General features: G+C 45.4%; 1 long non-coding RNA gene across 3 annotated transcripts; it reads left to right on the top strand.

Moving 5' to 3' along the window:
- Positions 1–58: 58 nt before the first annotated feature.
- Positions 59–7,265, top strand: LOC309534374. 3 transcript variants are annotated; one of them, XR_014220640.1, is made up of 4 exons: positions 59–158; positions 2,952–3,027; positions 6,522–6,614; positions 6,824–7,265. It is a non-coding gene; the product is annotated as an uncharacterized lncRNA (long non-coding RNA). The 3 variants fall into 3 exon arrangements; XR_014220641.1 differs by having other exon boundaries at positions 87–158; positions 2,955–3,027; XR_014220642.1 differs by lacking the exon at positions 59–158 and having other exon boundaries at positions 2,532–3,027.
- The last annotated feature ends 11,823 nt before the right edge of the window (positions 7,266–19,088 follow it).

Below are 19,088 nucleotides of genomic sequence, written 5' to 3'. Positions count from 1 at the left end.
GTGCTGTGACATAATTTATTTGTGATGTCAGAAACCAGGTGTCAGCAATGACTGGGGTGGGGAGAGAGTCACAGTCTTGGAGGCTGGAAGAGGGTTAGAGGAGGAGGATTGTGGGAAACCTATGTCTAAACAAGGGCTTTTCTGAGGGACCACAGAAGGTGTGAAGGCAGCAGCAAAGGAAGCAGAAGTGATCCTGCTTACCTGTGCTTCACATTGCATCAGGGATGTAGTATCCCTCTGCCCTTTGTGTCCACAAATCCTTGTAAAGGATCAACCAGGGTGCAGTTGTGATTGTCAGAAGCTACTACTTCTCCCTGGTTTGAGATAATGGGAAATGCCTGCTGCATCAGACCAAAGGCCCATGGAGTCAAGTAATCTCTTTCCATCACCCATGGTCAAGTCAGGGGCCTCTAGAAAGCCCCCAAGCAGAGTATGAAGGCTACAGCCCCTCCAGCCTTGAATGTCTGCTCTTGCCCCCAAACCGTCTGTGGGACTTTGACAGGTGGTTGGGACAACCAACAGCATAATGATGAACAGGTAGGCTGTCCCACCCACCTGTCCCACTGGAGTAGGAAGAGACTGCTGGACCAAAGTTGGCCTGCTGGACCAAAAAATGTTCCCCACCCCTGTGCTAGACCATGATTTAGTGCTATGACCCTTGGGCTGGCACCCTCTCCCCCTCCTCCAGTGCAGCCATTATCAGAAGCTTCCATTTCCATTTTAGATTAATCACAGTTAACAATGGCTACTGTTCATGATGGCTCTGCTCTGCTTCCATGGACAGAGGCCATGATGGTTCTGAATACAAGTTGCTGGAAACCACAGGAGGTGAGAATGCTTTTCTGCTTGGGTCCTGTTACAGGTTTCCCATGGGTATATCCACTTGGCCACTGTGGATTCTGGACTCGATGTCTGTTGACCTGATCCAGCCAAACTCTTCTCATGTTCTTAATGTCCTCTGCAGCATAGTCTCATCCTCCACTCCTCCCACTCAGAGTCCTTGTCCTCAAGAGCTTCGTGCTCCTGATCTGAGTCAGGGGGCTCAAAGAGACAAATATTTTATTGCTTCTCATTTGATGCAAAACATTTTCTTATTTTGTACATAAGTTGGAAAAATAACGTCCATGGTGGTGGACTTGTTTTTGAGGCAAAGTGAGGCAGCTGCCTCAAGTGACAGATACTGGGGGAGGCAGTGGCATCCAGCCAGCTTTCCCCATTCTTGGATCTCCAGATGCTACTCCCATCATGCCTAGCCAGCATGGCCAATGGTTAGGGACCCAGTATTGAAAAAGCTGCCCTGAGCTAGTCTGCTATTCTCAGGTCCTGTGGCCATTAGTGCCTCATCATCTGTCCAATTGGACATGCCAGTCCAACCCAATTATGTACTTGCAATGGTGGGAGGGTGCTGTGTGGTCCATTTTTAGCCACCCAAATTCTGTTGTGACACAGCAGGGCTGTGGAATTACCTGCTTTGGAATATAAGTGCACCAGACCTTCTCAGCGACTTCAGGGGCATGTTTTCAGCTTCTTTGCTCATGCTCATCGTTGAACATTGTGGTGGCTCCGTCTTTGTACCTAAGCTGGAAAAAAAGCACTCACATTTATTATGGCTACGTTCACCCTATACATTTAAAGCACCTTATACTACTTCAAGCAGTTTGGGCTTTCCCCAGATAATTCTGGGAGCTGTAGTTTGTTACAAGTGCTGACACCTATTCCAGATCTCCAATTCCCAGAGTTTTCTTTGAAGAGGGATTGACTGTTAATTCTGAGAATTGTAGCTCTGGGAGGGGAAGAGGGAGTCTTCTAGTAACCTTGCAATGCAAGGTTAACAAACTGAAGCCTCAGGATTTTTTTGGGGTGGAAACCATGACTGTGGGATCATAATGCTTTAAATATGTGGTATGAATGTGGCCATATGTCCGTGGTGCAGTTCTGTTGCAAAGGTAGAAGTAGCATATGTAGCTCTTATTTGAAGCCCTCTGTTTGAAGGAGTCCTCTGTTTGGAAGACTGTCTGGTCCAAGTTTGGTTTAAAGATGAACAACTATAAGAAGAGAGAGAGTGGCAGGGGCAAGTCGTGAAGTTGCCCATCAACTGTTATCACCTGACTAAGGAGGCACCTGGCCATATTCTATGGCAAGTCAGGCTGTATATCTATTAAAATTATAGTAATTATTTCCAAATTTTGCATCTCTCTCTAATACATTAGCATGCACACATTTTTAATTTTTTAAATTCTTTGTAGCTGTGCAAGTGGCCACCCTAGAGTGGGTGCCTGGGATTGTGGGTGACATGCAGTGTGCATGGCCCTGGTACCCAAATTTGTGGGTACCTGGCCCCTTCATGGGAAATTATGAGCCTCAGGGAGTTGGCCCCTATGCATGGGGCTGATCCTTCTCGTCTCAAATGAAGGCCCAGCAGGGCATCCTCTATGAAGAATGGGATTTGGGTAGATGGGCAATCTCAGTTGCTGAGGTTTTAAGGATTCAGTGAATGGTTGAGTCTTATTTCCGTTTCACTTTGTGAGTCCCTGCTTTTAAGTCCCTCTTAGGGTGCTTCCTCCTTTCAGAAGAGGGGGAAAAGAAAGAAGGAAGCAGGCATGCAAGCAAATGGAATAGAAAATCCCAAAGAAACAAATGAGGGCACATATTGTTCTCAAGATCAGAGCAGTAAAAGGAGCAGCCACTCTACATCTATTTGTGGTTCCTACAGATGTGAAGCAAAATCACTAGTGTGTCATCTAGCCATATTCCCAATTAGGCATTATACCCCTGTTAAAAGGACAATTTGAAGAGAAGGGAAGAGTGGATCTCGGCATATTAGAATGGAAACGGATGAGCTCAAACAGGCAGTGCTTTGTTATGTAAATTGATTATGATTGAAAGTGGTATTTAGTAGACCACTGAGGCTCTCCGCTAAAACCGCAGAATGCTTCTTTATCTGTCATCAGCAGGGGGCAGTATTGCTCGGTTCTAAGTCTAGACCAAAATCACCATGGAAACTACAATGCTTGACTGGCAGATAAGGTAAAAAGAACTATGCATTTTTTAAAAAGAGCTGTCATCTAAGTAAAAAAAAAGAAAAAGTTCATTCAATCAGCTGTCTGGATTTCAACAGATTGGTTCATTATCAGTTCAAATTCGCACTACAGCTGATGCTTGAAAGACATTTAAGGACGTAAGGCGAGTCCTGCTGGGTAAGGCAAGGGTACCATCTAGTTACATCTGGGATGCGGGTGGCGCTGTGGTCTAAATCACAGAGCCTAGGTCTTGCCGATCAGAAGGTCAGCGGTTCGAATCCCCTCAACAGGGTGAGCTCCCGTTGCTCAGTCCCTGCTCCTGCCAACCTAGCAGTTTGAAAGCATATCAAAGTGCAAGTAGATAAATAGGTACTGCTCTGGTGGGAGGGTAAACGGTGTTTCCGTGTGCTACTCTGGTTCGCCAGAAGCGGCTTAGTCATGCTGGCCACATGACCCGGAAGCTGTACGCCGGCTCCCTCGGCCAATAAAGCGAGATGAGCGCCGCAACCCCAGAGTCGTCCGCAACTGGACCTAATGGTCAGGGGTCCCTTTACCTTTACCTTTACCATCTAGTTCAACATTTTATCAGGCAGATGTTGCCAGGAAGCCCACAAACTAGGCATGAAGTTTAACACTCTTGCCCTGTTGTTTGCCTGTCAGCAACAGGCATTTAGAGTTACTGCCCACTCCCCAAATGGGAGATTCCGTAACTGGAGGTTTAAAAACATTGATTGCTTTTCCCTCCATAAATTTGTCATAAGCAGCTACCTTATACTGAGTCAAATCAACAGTCCACCTACTTCAGTATCATCCACACTGACTAACAGCATCTCTCCAGAGTTTCAGGCAAGGGATGTTCTCAGGCCTACCTGGAGGTACCAGTAATTTCCATTTAGGTAACTGGATTCTAGTCCTACTGGGGAAGGGGAATCTGGATAATTTTGTAAACTTTGCCATGCCCCCGCCTTTGCTCTCTTTCTCTACTGTCAAAATCACCTAAAACAATAGCTTTGGGGTGTGTGTGTGTGCAGGGAACGTACTCTTCCCAACCTCTTAATAAGTTTATTTGCCTTTTTCTAACACCTTTTCCAACTTAATGGTATCATTTTGAGATGGAATATCCAGAACTATACACAGTATTCCAACTACGCTCACACGATAGCTTTATGTTATAAAGGGCATGCTGGTTGCTTTGTTTTCAATCCACTTCCTAATACTATTAGCATGGAATTTGCCTTTTGGGCTGTTGCTATGCACTGAACCGAGGCTTTCATTGCGTTATCCATGACAACCATATGAGGTTATCTGGATCCTCACACCCACTTGAGACTCCATCAGTGTACAGCATGTGTGGTTGAGACGGAACGAGGATAACATTGTGATGACATAGGCAACCTTGTATGTGTTTATACTCTGCCACTGGAGTGGTATGATGCTGAAGCATGACATCACATCATGCTTTACATAAACACCCTCCCTATGTTCTTATGGGACGCGGGTGGCGCTGTGGGTTAAACCACAGAGCCTAGGACTTGCTGATCAGAAGGTCGGCGGTTCAAATCCCCGCAATGGGGTGAGCTCCCATTGCTCGGTCCCTGCTCCTGCCAACCTAGCAGTTCGAAAGCACGGCAAAGTGCAAGTGGATAAATAGGTACCGCTCCAGCAGGAAGGTAAAAGGCGTTTCTGTGCGCTGCTCTGGTTCACCAGAAGCGGCTTAGTCATGCTGGCCACATGACCCGGAAGCTGTACGTCGGCTCCCTTGGCCAATAAAGCGAGATGAGCGCTGCAACTCAAGAGTCGGCCACGACTGGACCTAATGGTCAGGGGTCCCTTTACCTTTATCTATGTTCTTATACTATAGCACACAGGAAAAATAAGCCATGTCCTGAGCCCATGGAAAGTCAGGAAGGTGTACCAACACCAGGGCAGGCATCCTGTCTCAGGCATTGTTCCCTGATTTCCCCCCAGTGCTACCAATGACTGAATGGCAGCCTTGAAGCTTCACTGCTCCTGCCTTTTTGCAGCATTTTTCTGATATTGCATTGCACCGACGCAAACTTCTTTTTGCATAGGCAGTGACCCCGTGGGTTTCTCTAACCACAAGGCTGCTGATGATTATGAGGCCCCATCCAGCTTCCAGAACATCTTCAATCTGAGCTGTCTTTGTTACGTATTCTCCTAGTGCTATCTTTGCCATCTTTCAGGTTGCCAAGTGAAGTTTGGGCTTTTAATGACATTTCAAATCCTTTTTTGTGATTTTAGCTGTTGGTTTTTGCTCCTTTGTTATGGACTGCTTCTACTGTTTTATTGTTGTTGCTCTTGTGTCAGTTGCCTGAATTTTATTGCTTTTATTGACTGTTGTAAAAACCGCCTTGAAGGTATTTCGTTGGATGCTGTGCACAAATCCTATAAACACACACTGATACACACACAAAGGTATGCTGACTGGGGCTTAAAGGCACAATGGCTGGTTGAGTCTTTTTTTATGAAAAGCATTTGTGGGGTAGGGTGATTTTAAGCAGAAGAGTAGGAGAAAGGCTGTGGCTCAGTGCTATCTAGGGAAGGCTGAATGCATCAGTTTTAGTTTTTGTCTGTTTCTCATTCTTCCAGTCTTAAGTTCAACTCTTCACATTTTCACATCAGTTTGTGATCTTTTTAAAAAAAAATCTTGAAAATTAATCAGCATTTTTTCTGCAGATTTCTCTTACTATATACATTTTATATGCAGTTTTGCCTAACATCAACATTGCTGCAAGATAATTTTGCAAGTTTTGTCCCCATCCTTCTCCCCGAAAGGACATTGCAAGATAATAAGGTAATGCATGTTATCTGTATGTTATTTTCACTGCTATATGCCTTTATTTGCATTGTATTCACCCTTTAATATATACATTTTTATACGCATTGCTTGGCCAGAGAACTGCACTGCAAAATTTGGAGGTGTGTGAATTTTGAAGGATGGCTGTGTTTCAGTTCGCATGTTGTTTCAGAAAAGTATGAATTTGTATGAATTTAAATATAGACTGCATCAAATTTCTTCCCACCCCCAGACGTAGTAGTAAAGGTAAAGGTAAAGGTAAAGGGACCCCTGACCATTAGGTCCAGTCATGACCAACTCTGGGGTTGCGGCGCTCATCTCGCTTTATTGGCCGAGGGAGCCGGCGTACAGCTTCCGGGTTATGTGGCCAGCATGACTAACCCGCTTCTGGCGAACCAGAGCAGTGCACAGAAACGCCGTTTACCTTCCCGCCAGAGCGGTACCTATTTATCTACTTGCACTCTGATGTGCTTTCGAACTGCTGGGTTGGCAGGAGCAGGGACTGAGCAACGGGAGCTCACCCCGTCGCAGGGATTCAAACCACCGACCTTCTGATCAGCAAGTCCTAGGCTCTGTGGTTTAACCCACAGCGCCACCCGCGTCCCTAAGACATAGTAGTAGAGCTCAGGAATTGCATGCAAAAGGCCCCAGTTTCAATTCCTGGCATCTCTAGGCTTTGCCAGGCAGTTTCTCCTTACAGAAAGTGACCATCGGGGTGTCAGGACTGGGACATGGTCTGAGCTGAGAGCAGTGAGGCAAAGCAATAGCTAGGACCTGTGAGTATGTTAGAACCAAAGGATGAAATCTGGAGAAGGGATGTAGCTGGGTGGTAGAGCATCCACCTTACATGCCGACGGTCACAGGTTCAATCCCTGGTGTCTCCAGGTAGCGGTGGGGAAAGCTCCTGCCTGAAACCCTGTAGAGATGCTGTTAGTGAGTTAGAGTGGACAATACTGAGCTCCAACAATCTGATTTTGTAAATCAGGAGGCAGAGTTGGAGAGCAAGGCAGAATCGGGGACGAAATGACACCAGAACTTGGGATGTCCTTGTTGCCCATGCAAGGGCTCAACTGGAACAGGAAGACTTCTTCTACTCCATCCTGCCCAGGAGGGTCCAGTAGCCCAATGGAGCAGACAGAGTCAATCCAGGAGACTTCACAGAGAAAATGCCACCTGAAGTCCAGCAGTTGACCACCACCTGGGGTGGGCGTCCACAGATCTCAGCAGTTACGAACATGGGTGCTCATCTGAATATAACATGTAGCTCGCCCCTGAGCCAAAGGGGTCAATCAGGCCATCCTGCTCTCTGCCCCCTTTCCTGCCTTCTTGCTTTTTCAAGATCAGCACACATAGCCTGAGGCAGCCAGGGTGGCTCCATAAGCTGCCCTTCCCCCAAATAATACTTAGTACACTGCCTGAATAAAAAAAGACGCAAATAAAAGACTTACAAAATTGTTTACGTCAGCACTGAACTTTCTCTTACAAAGGACAGCTTTGGTTAAAACCTGGCTTTAATTCCACCTTTTAAACCTGTAGTGAATCAATTCGTGGCTGGTGATTACTGCTTTTATGCCTTAACTCTTTCCTTGCCGTTGTTAAGAGGCAGATTCTTGGCATGCTCAAAAGCGGTCCCTGCCTACTCAGCTGTGTTTGTTGTGCATCTCGGTTCAGAAAGACCTGAATAGGCCCAAACTGGCTCAGTCTGGAGATTCTCCTCCCACCAATACACAACCCCTGCCTGCTCCTCTCCGTATTCTATCCAGCTTGAGAGCACTCATGAGTTTTTGGTATCTTCCAGTGGTGGCTGGTGCCCCCTGGGACTGGTAGGGCAGAAGGCAGGGAAGCCCACAGTAGCTGGCTCCCCCTACAAGCTCTGAGACTTAGGGAGAAGGAGGCTGATAAAGAGTGCTATCCGCTGGGCTTGTTGTAAGTAAGAAGGCAGACAGACAATGGTGACTGGCTGAGGGCAGACTGAAATTGGTGAGGTAATGCCCATTTGCCCTAAGGGCATCTTCACTTTGATCACTACACTGCAGCCATCTTCTTCCAAACATCCCCATTTATATCTGCAAGTAGAGACCTGGGTCCCTACTTTCTGAAGTCAAAGATGTACAGGCAGAAGCCAGGAGGGCCTAGGACCCACGTACCTATGGGACCACCTCTCCTGGTATGCCCCGCGGAGGACCTTAAGGACCACAAATGACAACATTTTGGAGGTCCCAAGTCACAAGGTGGTTAGATTGGTCTCAGCTAGGGCCAGGGCCTTTTCAGTATTGGCCCCAACTTGGTGGAAGGTTCTGTCACAAGAGACTAGGGCCCTGAGGGACTTGACATCTTTCCGCAGGGCCTGCAAGACAGAGCTGTTCCACCTGGCCTTTGGTTTGGACTCAGTATGACCCTTATGTTTCCCTGCCCTTATGGTTTTGATCTATGGGCTATTATTTAAAATGAGTCTGCATTTTAAATTGTACTTTTAACCTGTATTTTAAATTGGTCCCCCCCCATTATGTTTTATTGTAAATTTACTGGTGTTAGCCGCCCTGAGCCTGGCTCTGGCCAGGGAGGGCGGGGTATAAATAAAATCTTCTTCTTCTTCTTCTTCTTCTTCTTCTTCTTCTTCTTCTTCTTCTTCTTCTTCTTTTCCCCAATGCATTTTGCAGCCTGAGGCAAAGGACAAGATGGTGCCCCAAACATTCCATGTACAGAAGCTGACTGGGCTGGAAGCTGACTCTTGCTTCAGCACGGGTGATGGGACAGTGTCCAGCACTTAGGAGCAGCAGGCTAGCATAAGGGGCGCAGTGCCAGCTGTCCTCCAACAGAGGGGGCTCAAGTGGAATGGCAGGGGGCTGCCACGGCTGCATTCCCACCGGAGTTGCTACTGCCTGAGGCAGCCACCTCACTCTGCCTAATGATAGGGCCAGCCCTGGCAGCTTCATAGGAGCAAGCAATGAATCCAGTCCAAAATTAGGGAGGCAGCCTAAAGGAACAGAGTTGTACATAAGCAGGCAAGCAAGGAGGCACAGGAAACTCACAGGCAAGCAGATAGAAAAGAAATCTTAACCAGAGCTGGCAAAAGAGGCTGATATTATCAGGTACTCTCCAAGGTCCACACACCTCAGCAGGGAACACCCAGAAGACGACACCAGAACCAAGAAGCACAGCAGTACTTCTTGCCAGCATGTATTGAAGGAACAATCAGGGGGATTTTAAATGCTTCTTAATACTAGTTGGGGCACAATACTAGTCCTGCTGTCTTTTTTATAACCCACAACCCACTCCCAGAGTCCCCAGGCCATGCTGCTGCTCCTTCTGCCATTGCTGCCTGCTTTCTCCCTTCTGGCCTAAGGCCAAACAGAACTACACACAGCCAGTGATTTCAAACTGGAACGTGTCCAGAGGAGGGCAACCAAAATGGTCAAAGGCCTGGAAACGATGCCTTATGAGGAACGGCTAAGGGAGCTGGGCATGTTTAGCCTGGAGAAGAGGAGGTTAAGGGGTGATATGATAGCCATGTTCAAATATATAAAAGGATGTCACATAGAGGAGGGAGAAAGGTTGTTTTCTGCTGCTCCAGAGAAGCGGACACGGAGCAATGGATCCAAACTACAAGAAAGAAGATTCCACCTAAACATTAGGAAGAACTTCCTGACAGTAAGAGCTGTTCGACAGTGGAATTTGCTGCCAAGGAGTGTGGTGGAATCTCCTACTTTGGAGGTCTTTAAGCAGAGGCTTGACAACCATATGTCAGGAGTGCTCTGATGGTGTTTCCTGCTTGGCAGGGGGTTGGACTCAATGGCCCTTGTGGTCTCTTCCAACTCTATGATTCTATGATTCTACCCAGGACACAACATGTTGTTGCTCTTACTGAAGGAGAGACCTACAGAAGACCTGGAGGTTGTATAGCAGGACACAGAGTGACATAGGCCTTCAATTGTCACATGACTCTCTGACTTAGGAAGGTCCTTGGTTTGCAGTTTCCTAGTTGGCTTGTTTTGCCTGCAGCTCCCATCTTCTGATTAGCTATTCTGGCGGCATAAAGACTAGGGAGCCAACGCCTGGATCTTAGTCTAAATTCTGTAGTGTGACAGTGATGTTTCTATGTATGCCAACTAATATGGCAGAGAGAAGGGAGAAGGTGATCAGTGTGGAGTCAGAACACTGGCCAGCAGAAGAGTGCTATGAGCCACTCCAAGATGCTGGCAGCTGAAGCCTTGACTGTGAACCCCAGTAGGGCAGCCAGGCGATTTTAGACTTTATGGTTTACATAAAGTCCCTCTTTCGATGGGAATGTGTGTATAAAATGTGGTTATGCAGTCATGTTGCATTTTGGGAGGGAGTCCTGCTCATTCTACGCCCCTCTGCTCCAGAGCTTTCTTAGCTACTCATTCTTAAGTTGGTGGTGACACAGGTACTGGACAATAGGTACTGTGTATGAAAAGCATGCCAAATTCTTTCATTCTCAGATAGCACTAAGATGAATAGGGAATGTTTTTATTGGGGGGGGGTTAACATAGAAACAGTAATCTGAATGGACAATGACAATAAAAATGGATGTTGGTTTCTCAGTCGTTTTTAGTTTAATTTTCCATTAATTGATGCAGATTCAGGGGAGAAGGAGAGATTCCTTCCAAGACATGGTGGGGGATCTGAGCACCCCACTTTCTGTTCCCTCCCTCACTTCCCAATTCTCTTAGGCAGTATAGCTTTGCTTTGAGGGCACAGAAGGCTGTGGAGGAACATCAGCAAGGGTTTCTTGGCAACTGTAAATGCTCATCCTTCCACCCGCTTTGCCAATGAAAAGCCATAAATCCACATAGAAAACAGAAGTGGACATAATGGTCATGGGGCAGGGAGGCAGTGGGCAGCTTCATTACTCAGCAAAGAGTTCTGTATTGGGAAACTGCCACATAAGCCCCGGATCTGCTCCTTCTGAATTTCCATATTAATTTGCAGCGTTCATTCCCACTGCCTTGCAAGTTTCATCGTGCTAATGTGCCTCTTCTGAGCCCAAGCAATTTCTTTTTTAGATAAAAATTTTTATTGGGTTTTCACATTTTATATAGACACAGACAAAAACACAAAAGACACAAAAGCAAACAAACAGAAAAATAAAACAACAAACATATATAGTTTCCGAAAAAAAAAATTATTTTCTAACCCTGGTCATTGACTTCCCCCCACCCCCTCCCTTGCATCCCTATTCCCAAATTTATATCAGCAAATTGGCATTTCCTTATCCATCTTAATATTAATCCTTAATATAAAAAAAAAAAAAAATTAAATTTTTTCTAAGTTGGACCTCAGTTCCCTTCCATCGATTTCCCATTTTGTCTTAAATAATAATCTTGTTAACTAAATCCCATGGTCTTAAGTGTTGTTAAAACTAGATTCTTCCCTCCCTCCCTTCCCCGGTTTGTGTCCCTTCCGAAAACATGTCCAAAATAACAGTTCTTAGCCCGGGTTCCTCACGTCCGAGGCTCTCAAGTCTCTTTCAGTCCCTCTCCGCCGGCCTAGTTGGCAATCCTTAATGTCGGTCTTCACATCTCGAAAGAGTTCTTTCACAATCAGTCCAAATTCTCTTCCCATATTTGCAAGCAGCTGCTGAGGAATTTCCACAAGGCATGAATTTTGAACATAATCAAAGTCAGAGTCTATGTGGAGGCCCCAATTATATTTCTTTATTTTAAATTCCTTGATTTCATAGATTCCCAGGGCCTCCACTTTCATCTTCTGGATCTTTCGTAGATTTATAGTAGGTTCAGTCCAATAGTCTCCTTGTTTATATTCCACAGATGTCAGCTTCTGGACAATATCTTCCCATTTCAGTTCTTCTCTTACTTGTTTTGTCTTCTCCTCCTCTTTGGTTATCATTTCCGGCTCAGCTGTGGATTCTTTCTCAGCCAGGTTCTCATTACATTCAACAGAACTACTTGTTTCAGAATTCAAGGTCATCAATTGTTCACTCATAGCCGTAGTCTGTTCCTGTAAGATTCCAACCAAATAAAGCATCCTTTCGATTTCTCCCAGTATCTTTCCATCCACAGCCATTGTAATGCCACAGAGTTCCCCCTAGAGGGAATCTGGTTACTTAGTGTTCTTTTCTCCAACAGTCCTCTGTCTTATTATTGATTCTTTGTTTCCAACAATTTTAGTTCAATTGTAACTCCTTTTAATCCAGAGGGGTCTTAAGTAGCAATTTTTTTACTATTAACAGTCCGTTTGACAGTTTTGACAGCTGTCAAACTCTGCTCTTCTTATCCAAGCTCCAAAATAGGACACTCCCGGGCCCGGGAGGGGGGGTTGTTTACAACAGAAATATACCCCTTCCAACACTCCTCTCTCCTCCTCAGAAATTCCTTTTCCAAATCTTGGAAGTTACTGTCTTTTTAAGCTCACCCTTTACAGGGTAGGCACTCCAGCTTAGTTCTTTTATCGTTGCTCTGGATCGTCTGCAAGGGGGGGGTGCGGACTTCCTTTTAACACATCCCCCGATCGTCTCAAATTCAATAGGTGAAATTCTTAAAATCCAAATTCAATTAACTCACGGGTTCTTTTTCTCAGCCGAATTTCAAGGAAGGAAGTCAGCGCTCTCCGGTCATGGCTCGCGGCTTCGCTCAGCAGAGGTAGCGATGGACTCTCGGTGCCACGCCACCCCCCGTATCCCCTCCGCAGCCTTTAAAAAGGCTCTTTGCGAATCAGGGGGGGCGCTTAAGGCACCCACCGAGTCTTCAGTCCGCAGGCTTCCGCGCCTGCGGTTCTAAGGGTCCCCGTGTCGCCGGCACGGCAAAGACCCGTCCCCCGCTGAGCCGATTCCCTCCGGAGCTCGGAGGGAATCCGCCATTCCCAGATCGCGCCAACCCCGGAAGTCTCTGAGCCCAAGCAATTTCGACCATTCCCAGGCTGCTGCTGGTATACTTTTATGATTTTATGGTTTCCATTATTACACTGCACATTTCCTTCAAAGGGTGGCACATGTTCTTTTCTCTCCTCCCCCCCCCCACCCCATTATATCGTCAAAACTCCCCTGGCAGTTTACGCTAAGAAACAGCGACAGTTTACAGTGACTGGCCCAAGGCTTTATAGCCAACAAGGAGTTTGTCAGCCCGGGTCTGACATTCTAACCCAGGCTTCTTCAACCTCACCCTTCCAGATGTTTTTGGCCTACAACTCCCATGATCCCTACCTAGCAGGACCAGTGGTCAGGGATGATGGGAATTGTAGTCTCAAAACATCTGGAGGGCCGAGGTTGAGGAAGCCTGTTCTAACCACTACAATGCAGCAGCTCTTAATAGCTTTGATCATTAAAGTACTAAACAGCCTAGTACTGGGATTTCCAAAGGAAAACCTTCCTTCATATCAGCCTGATTGTGCATTCAGATCATCAGCTGAGGCTCTGTTTGAACTGCTCCATCCTTTGGGGATTGGGTGGGCTGTAAGTGGTTATCAGGGGCAGGGCTTGTCTCAGTGGGGGTACCCTGACCATAGAACATCCCCCTTCCAGACATGCTCACTTGATTGCTGCAATTGTATGCTGCATATTTAATTTTGAGCTATTTGATTGATGGTAGTAATGCTGGTGCTGAAGGTGTGACTTTTTACTTTTGGGTTTTTATTTGGTTTTTAGATGCAATATACTGTAATTTATTTGTTCTTCTATTGTCTTGGAGGTCACAAACAGAATGGAGGGGCATACATTTCTTAAACAAATGAATAAATGAAACTGTACGAATCTTCTCCCGCCCCTTCCTAAAAAGTAATCTCATCAAAGAGGAGTAGAAACATTTTCACTGTGTTTCATATAGCTCTGGGCTTGATTGCACTAAATTGCTGTGCTGTGTTTTGTTTTATTTTGAAGATTATTTCCCTGCTTTACAATCAAATTGTCTGCATGGTGGCTTACAACAGTCTGCAATAATACAACAAACAAACAAATAAAACCCAGACATCTACCCATAAACCTCTGGCGGAGGGATGGAGTTCAGAGTGTTCTTCCCTTTGATTCTGTGGTTCCCCCAGAACAAATCGGTTTCAAATCCCATCTGAGCTATCGTTCACTAAGCAGTGCTAGGAAAGCTGCTCTTTCTCAGCCTCTCATATGCAATGTGGAAATTATGATTCTGGCCTATGTTGAAGGGTTGTGGTGGTGGTATTTATATGTGCGAAAGCTGCCCCCAGGCCATTAGACCCTTGGAAAAAAAATATAGTTCTCTTTTTCTCTCCTAGAAAAGACTGTGCAAGAGTTTAAAGCATAACACATTGATTTAGTTAGTATACAAAAACATATTTACGTGTGTGTGTGTGTGTGTGTGTGTGTGTGTATATATATATATATATATATATATATATATATATATATATATGTAAAGCCATATCACTCATGAAATCACCCAAGATATCCCTCAAGTAATTAAGGAACAAAAGAAGAAAAGGCACACTAATCTAGGAACTTCCTCTCTGCCCAGAACGTTGGAGGCTATACACCACACCCCTCAACAGTATTTATAGGAACTCAAACACCAGACTCTGCTCTGTTCCAGTAACAAGAAGCCGAAAGCACCAGCCTGAAGATGACGAGTGAGACCTCGTCGAAACGTCGCACAGACACCCCGACTCTTACACGGGAAGACACCCGAAGACACCAAAACCTGCATTCCTGTACCCGTGAAAATCTACGAAAGCATATATATATATATATATATATATATATATATATGCAGGTTTTGGTGTCTTCGGGTGTCTTCCCGTGTAAGAGTCGGGGTGTCTGTGCGACGTTTCGACGAGGTCTCACTCGTCATCTTCAGGCTGGTGCTTTCGGCTTCTTGTTACTGGAACAGAGCAGAGTCTGGTGTTTGAGTTCCTATAAATACTGTTGAGGGGTGTGGTGTATAGCCTCCAACGTTCTGGGCAGAGAGGAAGTTCCTAGATTAGTGTGCCTTTTCTTCTTTTGTTCCTTAATTACTTGAGGGATATCTTGGGTGATTTCATGAGTGATATTCTGAATACCACTGGGTGGGTCATTAAGTGTAGATTAGTTGCTAAAGCTTTCGTGTCTTGACCTCTTGAGCTTGTGAAGAGTTTTTTCTGAGAAGATGGCTGTGCTGCATTTAGTTGTGCTCTGGCTTGGCTTCGTGTATAGGGGCGAGCTGTGGTTTTGTGCCTTGTGCCAGCCAGATCTGTGTAGGGATTGCAGGGGGGTGCAGCATCCGGAGGTGCCACTATAGTTTGGCTACTGGATGGAGTCTGTAATATGTCTGTGGAGAGGGTCTGGGTTTGGGTCTGGTGTGGTTGATTGGTGACGGCGTTCTGTGTGCCTCTGGTTCTGGTGTCGGTTTTTGTGGGGAGGGCTAATTTCCAGATGTCTGGCAGGCGGGACGTGTCGTCACGCTTGTTCATGTTGTGAGGGTGTTTCTCTATCTCGATGGCTTCCATGATTATTCTCTTGTGGTGATGTTCCATGTTAAAGAGCAATTTGGAATCTGCAAAATTAATTTCGTGTCCTGTTTCTTTCATGTGTTGGAAAAGAGAGGAAGTTTTTTCTTCTTTTTTGACGGCATTCTTGTGTTCTGCGATACGTGCATTTATTCGTCTGTTTGTTTGTCCAATGTACGTGGCTGGGCAGACTTTGCAGGGTATTTCATAGACCCCTTGGTTTTCCAGCTGGATTTTGTCTTTTGGGTTTCTGAGGATATTGGCTATTTTTTGGTTGGTGCAGAAGGCTGTTTTGATATTGTGTTTATGGAGGATTTTGCTGATTTTGTCTGTAGTGCCCTTGATATAAGGAAGGAGGGCCATGCCATTGTTTTCTTCTGTGTCTTGGTTTTTGGGGGGTGTTTCTTTTTGGATTAGCTTCGTAACCCTGTTTTTCTGGTATCCATTGGCGATTAACACATTTGAGAGATTCTGTAACTCAGTTGTCAAGTGGTCTTTGTCAGCCAGGCGTTTGGTTCTGGAGATGAGAGTCTTGGCTACGGAGTTTATTTGTGCAGGGTGGTGGTGTGATTGTGCATGTAAGTAGCGGTTGGTGTGTGTTTTTTTCCGGTAGATAGTGTGTCCTAGGGAGCCATCAGGTTTTTTTGTAGATTAGGACGTCAAGAAAGGGGAGTTGGTTGTTGTCTTCTATTTCCATAGTGAATTGTATTTTGGGGTGTAGGCTGTTGAGATGTGTGAGGAAGCTATCTAGTTTTTCTTTCCCGTGTGGCCAAATTACAAAGGTGTCGTCAACATATCTGAGCCAAAGTTTGGGTTTGTGTTCTGACTTGTCTAAAGCATTGGTTTCAAAGTGTTCCATGTACAAATTTGCGATGACCGGTGAGTAACAAGAAGCCGAAAGCACCAGCCTGAAGATGACGAGTGAGACCTCGTCGAAACGTCGCACAGACACCCCGACTCTTACACGGGAAGACACCCGAAGACACCAAAACCTGCATTCCTGTACCCGTGAAAATCTACGAAAGCAAATATATATATATATATATATATATATATATATATATATATATATATATATGGCTTTACAGGCTTATTCTGAGGCACATGGCAGCATAAAACAAACTTGCAATCTGAAGTAGTACAGTCCATTCTACCACTTCATTTTATTTATTTTATTTATTTTGGGATGCGGAAAGGAAGCTTTGGGTTTCCTGCTTATAAGCCACTAATCAGCATGTGATAAAGAAGGTTTCTCCTTTGCAACAAAAGCTGCTATATGTAGGGAAAAGTATGTAGGCAGTATTGCTGCAAATTGCCCTAGAGATCTGAAAACACAAGAAATGCATTCTGATACGGGTTTATAATGTTTTGTATTACATAAGTGTGTTATTTTAAGAAGATCGTTGCACACTACCCCAGTCTCTGAGTGGTGCGAAATTCCAGGCATTTACCCAGGGATCATGTTTCCTTTGGAATGAAGTACAGAAGAGACTGTGGTGTCTTTGTGAGACATAGTTTATTTAGACATCTATTTATTTGCCCGAGCCTACGATGAAGGGGTTTATGGCATTAACACCCCAAGACGGTCTTGCTTCTGCCATAGCCCTAGCCTTGGATTCAAGCAGAAATCAGGCATGGCTTTGTCTCCCAGTTGTCCAGCCTGCAGCCTTGCTTCTTTCTAGCTTCTAGCTCACCTAACTCAACTCTCCACCCTTGCCTTTGTCTTTCTAACTACCAGACAGTTGAGGGAAGGGGGGGTGTCCACCCATTTGTACTCTGGCACAGAGCCACTTCCTTTGTTACCTTAATGACCCGTACTTGGGCCATTACCTCACCAGGAAGCTAGGCTGGCTATTCCAGGAATCAAATCTTTGCTTAGATTTTAACACTTGCTGGATCCAGGAACTAGAAGTGTCTTGGCAAACAGCCTACCACCTCCCCCAATTTTGTGTTATTTCACACATTAAAGCAGCCGTTTTGTGTTACGCCACAAGCTCATGGCAGCCATTTTGTGACCTGTTGGCATCCATGTCAATTTCTAAATTTGCCCGCTGGCCTGTAAAGGCTTGCAACCCCTGATCTAGAGATTATCGGTAGTGGCTATTGTTATAACCCACACCAACACCCAGTGCTGCTGGGAGAATGGCAGTGCCTGTCTTCATCTTACCATTTCTGGAAAAACAAGAATGGAAAGAGGTTAACTTGACTGTGATCAGCTGGGAATGCGAAGCAGCAAGTCTCTAGGATGCAGGCATGGCTACGATACAGTGCACCTGCCTGAAAGTCCTGCACTGCCTGCCCAACAAAGCAGGAGCAAATCATAGTGGGAAGTGGATTCCTTACATCCAATTTTTTAGATATCCTTACAAATCTAAAAAAATGTAGTTAGCCAGATTTTTTTTTTTTTTTTTTTTTTTTTTGCAACAGGCGAAGCCTCCAGAGGGGTGCCATTGAGGCTCCCAGTCTCTCTGTGTGCATACACAAATCCTCATGAGGGGAGTGCCAAATAGGGTCTTTAACCCAGGTGAAATAAAGCCTAGTTTTGCCCCTGCAAAGAAGGTAGGGGTTCCCCTACCTCCATATTAGGCTGCTGAAATGGATAAAGCTTAACAGAAAACCAGGAATAGATTTAGGTGTAAAAAGATTGTTCTGGTATTAAAACAAATGCATGGGCTCTGTATATGTGTGTGTGTGTGCATGCATGTGCATACTCAGAGAAAACCTTAAATTTAACTGCATACCGCCCCCTGCCCCCCATTTTTAATTGAGGGACCTTGCTTGTGGTCTATTGAAAAACTAACACAATTTCTAGGAAGCATGAATTGTGTCCACCCCTATACTATACCACGCTGGTTTTCCATGACTTTGGGGGGATGGAGTTCAGGATTGGGCCCCAAGGCACAGATCCCAAACAGGGATAAGTACATAAGAAGAGCTCTGCCATGTCAACGGCCCACCAAGCCTAGAATCCTGTTTCTCTCAGTGGCCAATCAAATGCCTCTTGATAGCCCACCAGCGGCTCACAGAGGCAGTAGCCCTCTCAGGCTGTTGTCCCTCACCCCAGCGACTGGCATTCAGCGGCTTAATGCTCTGAAAAAAGGGAGCCCATATAATAGTCATAAACACTAATACCAATTGAAAGGCTTACAGTCCATTAATGTGTCTGATCTGCTTTGAAAGTGATCAAAGCTGGTGGCCATAAGCACATCTTGTGGCGCAGAATCCTGTAAATTAGGCATGGTGGGAAGAACTTCTTCAAACCAGTCAATAATACGACTGAGGTGGTTTGTAACAAATGTAGCTCAGGAATAGGATTTCTAGAGCAGGTAGGCAAGACACAAAATAGGCGATTATGTAAAAATGGACTCCCAAGGCTATTAGCTGCTTAGAACCTTCACGCATCTATCATCACATGCCCCATGTGTTTTAAGAAGCACTCAGCATTCTTTACCGATATCATCCTCAGGCAAGCGGACAGACCTTGATTTTCCACTTACAATGTGGCGCCTGCCCTACATGCTCGAATTCCCTCTGCAATGGGGTGTGAAGGTAGAAAGTGAATACCTCCCCTCTCCCCCGCGGTCACCCAATAAATGTGAGACAGCCTAAATCATAACTCATGTGTGCTGCTAGGTCATTGAAACACTGTGCAAAACAGCCCCGTGATGCAAATTTGCATAACGTGCATATCCCAATTTATATGTACAGGTGCAAATTTAGGCCGACTTTCAGAGGGAAAGCTGTCCTGTTAAGCAAAAGGTTTGTGTGTGTGTCTTAAAATGTAATTTGAACAAGGGGCATAGCAAGGTATTGTGGCAGAG

The sequence above is a fragment of the Podarcis vaucheri genome (assembly GCF_965113315.1).
Source record: "Podarcis vaucheri genome assembly, chromosome: 6".
NCBI lineage: Eukaryota > Metazoa > Chordata > Lepidosauria > Squamata > Lacertidae > Podarcis > Podarcis vaucheri.
Note: the sequence above shows the minus strand (reverse complement) of the source record. Positions and strands in the feature narration are given on the sequence as shown.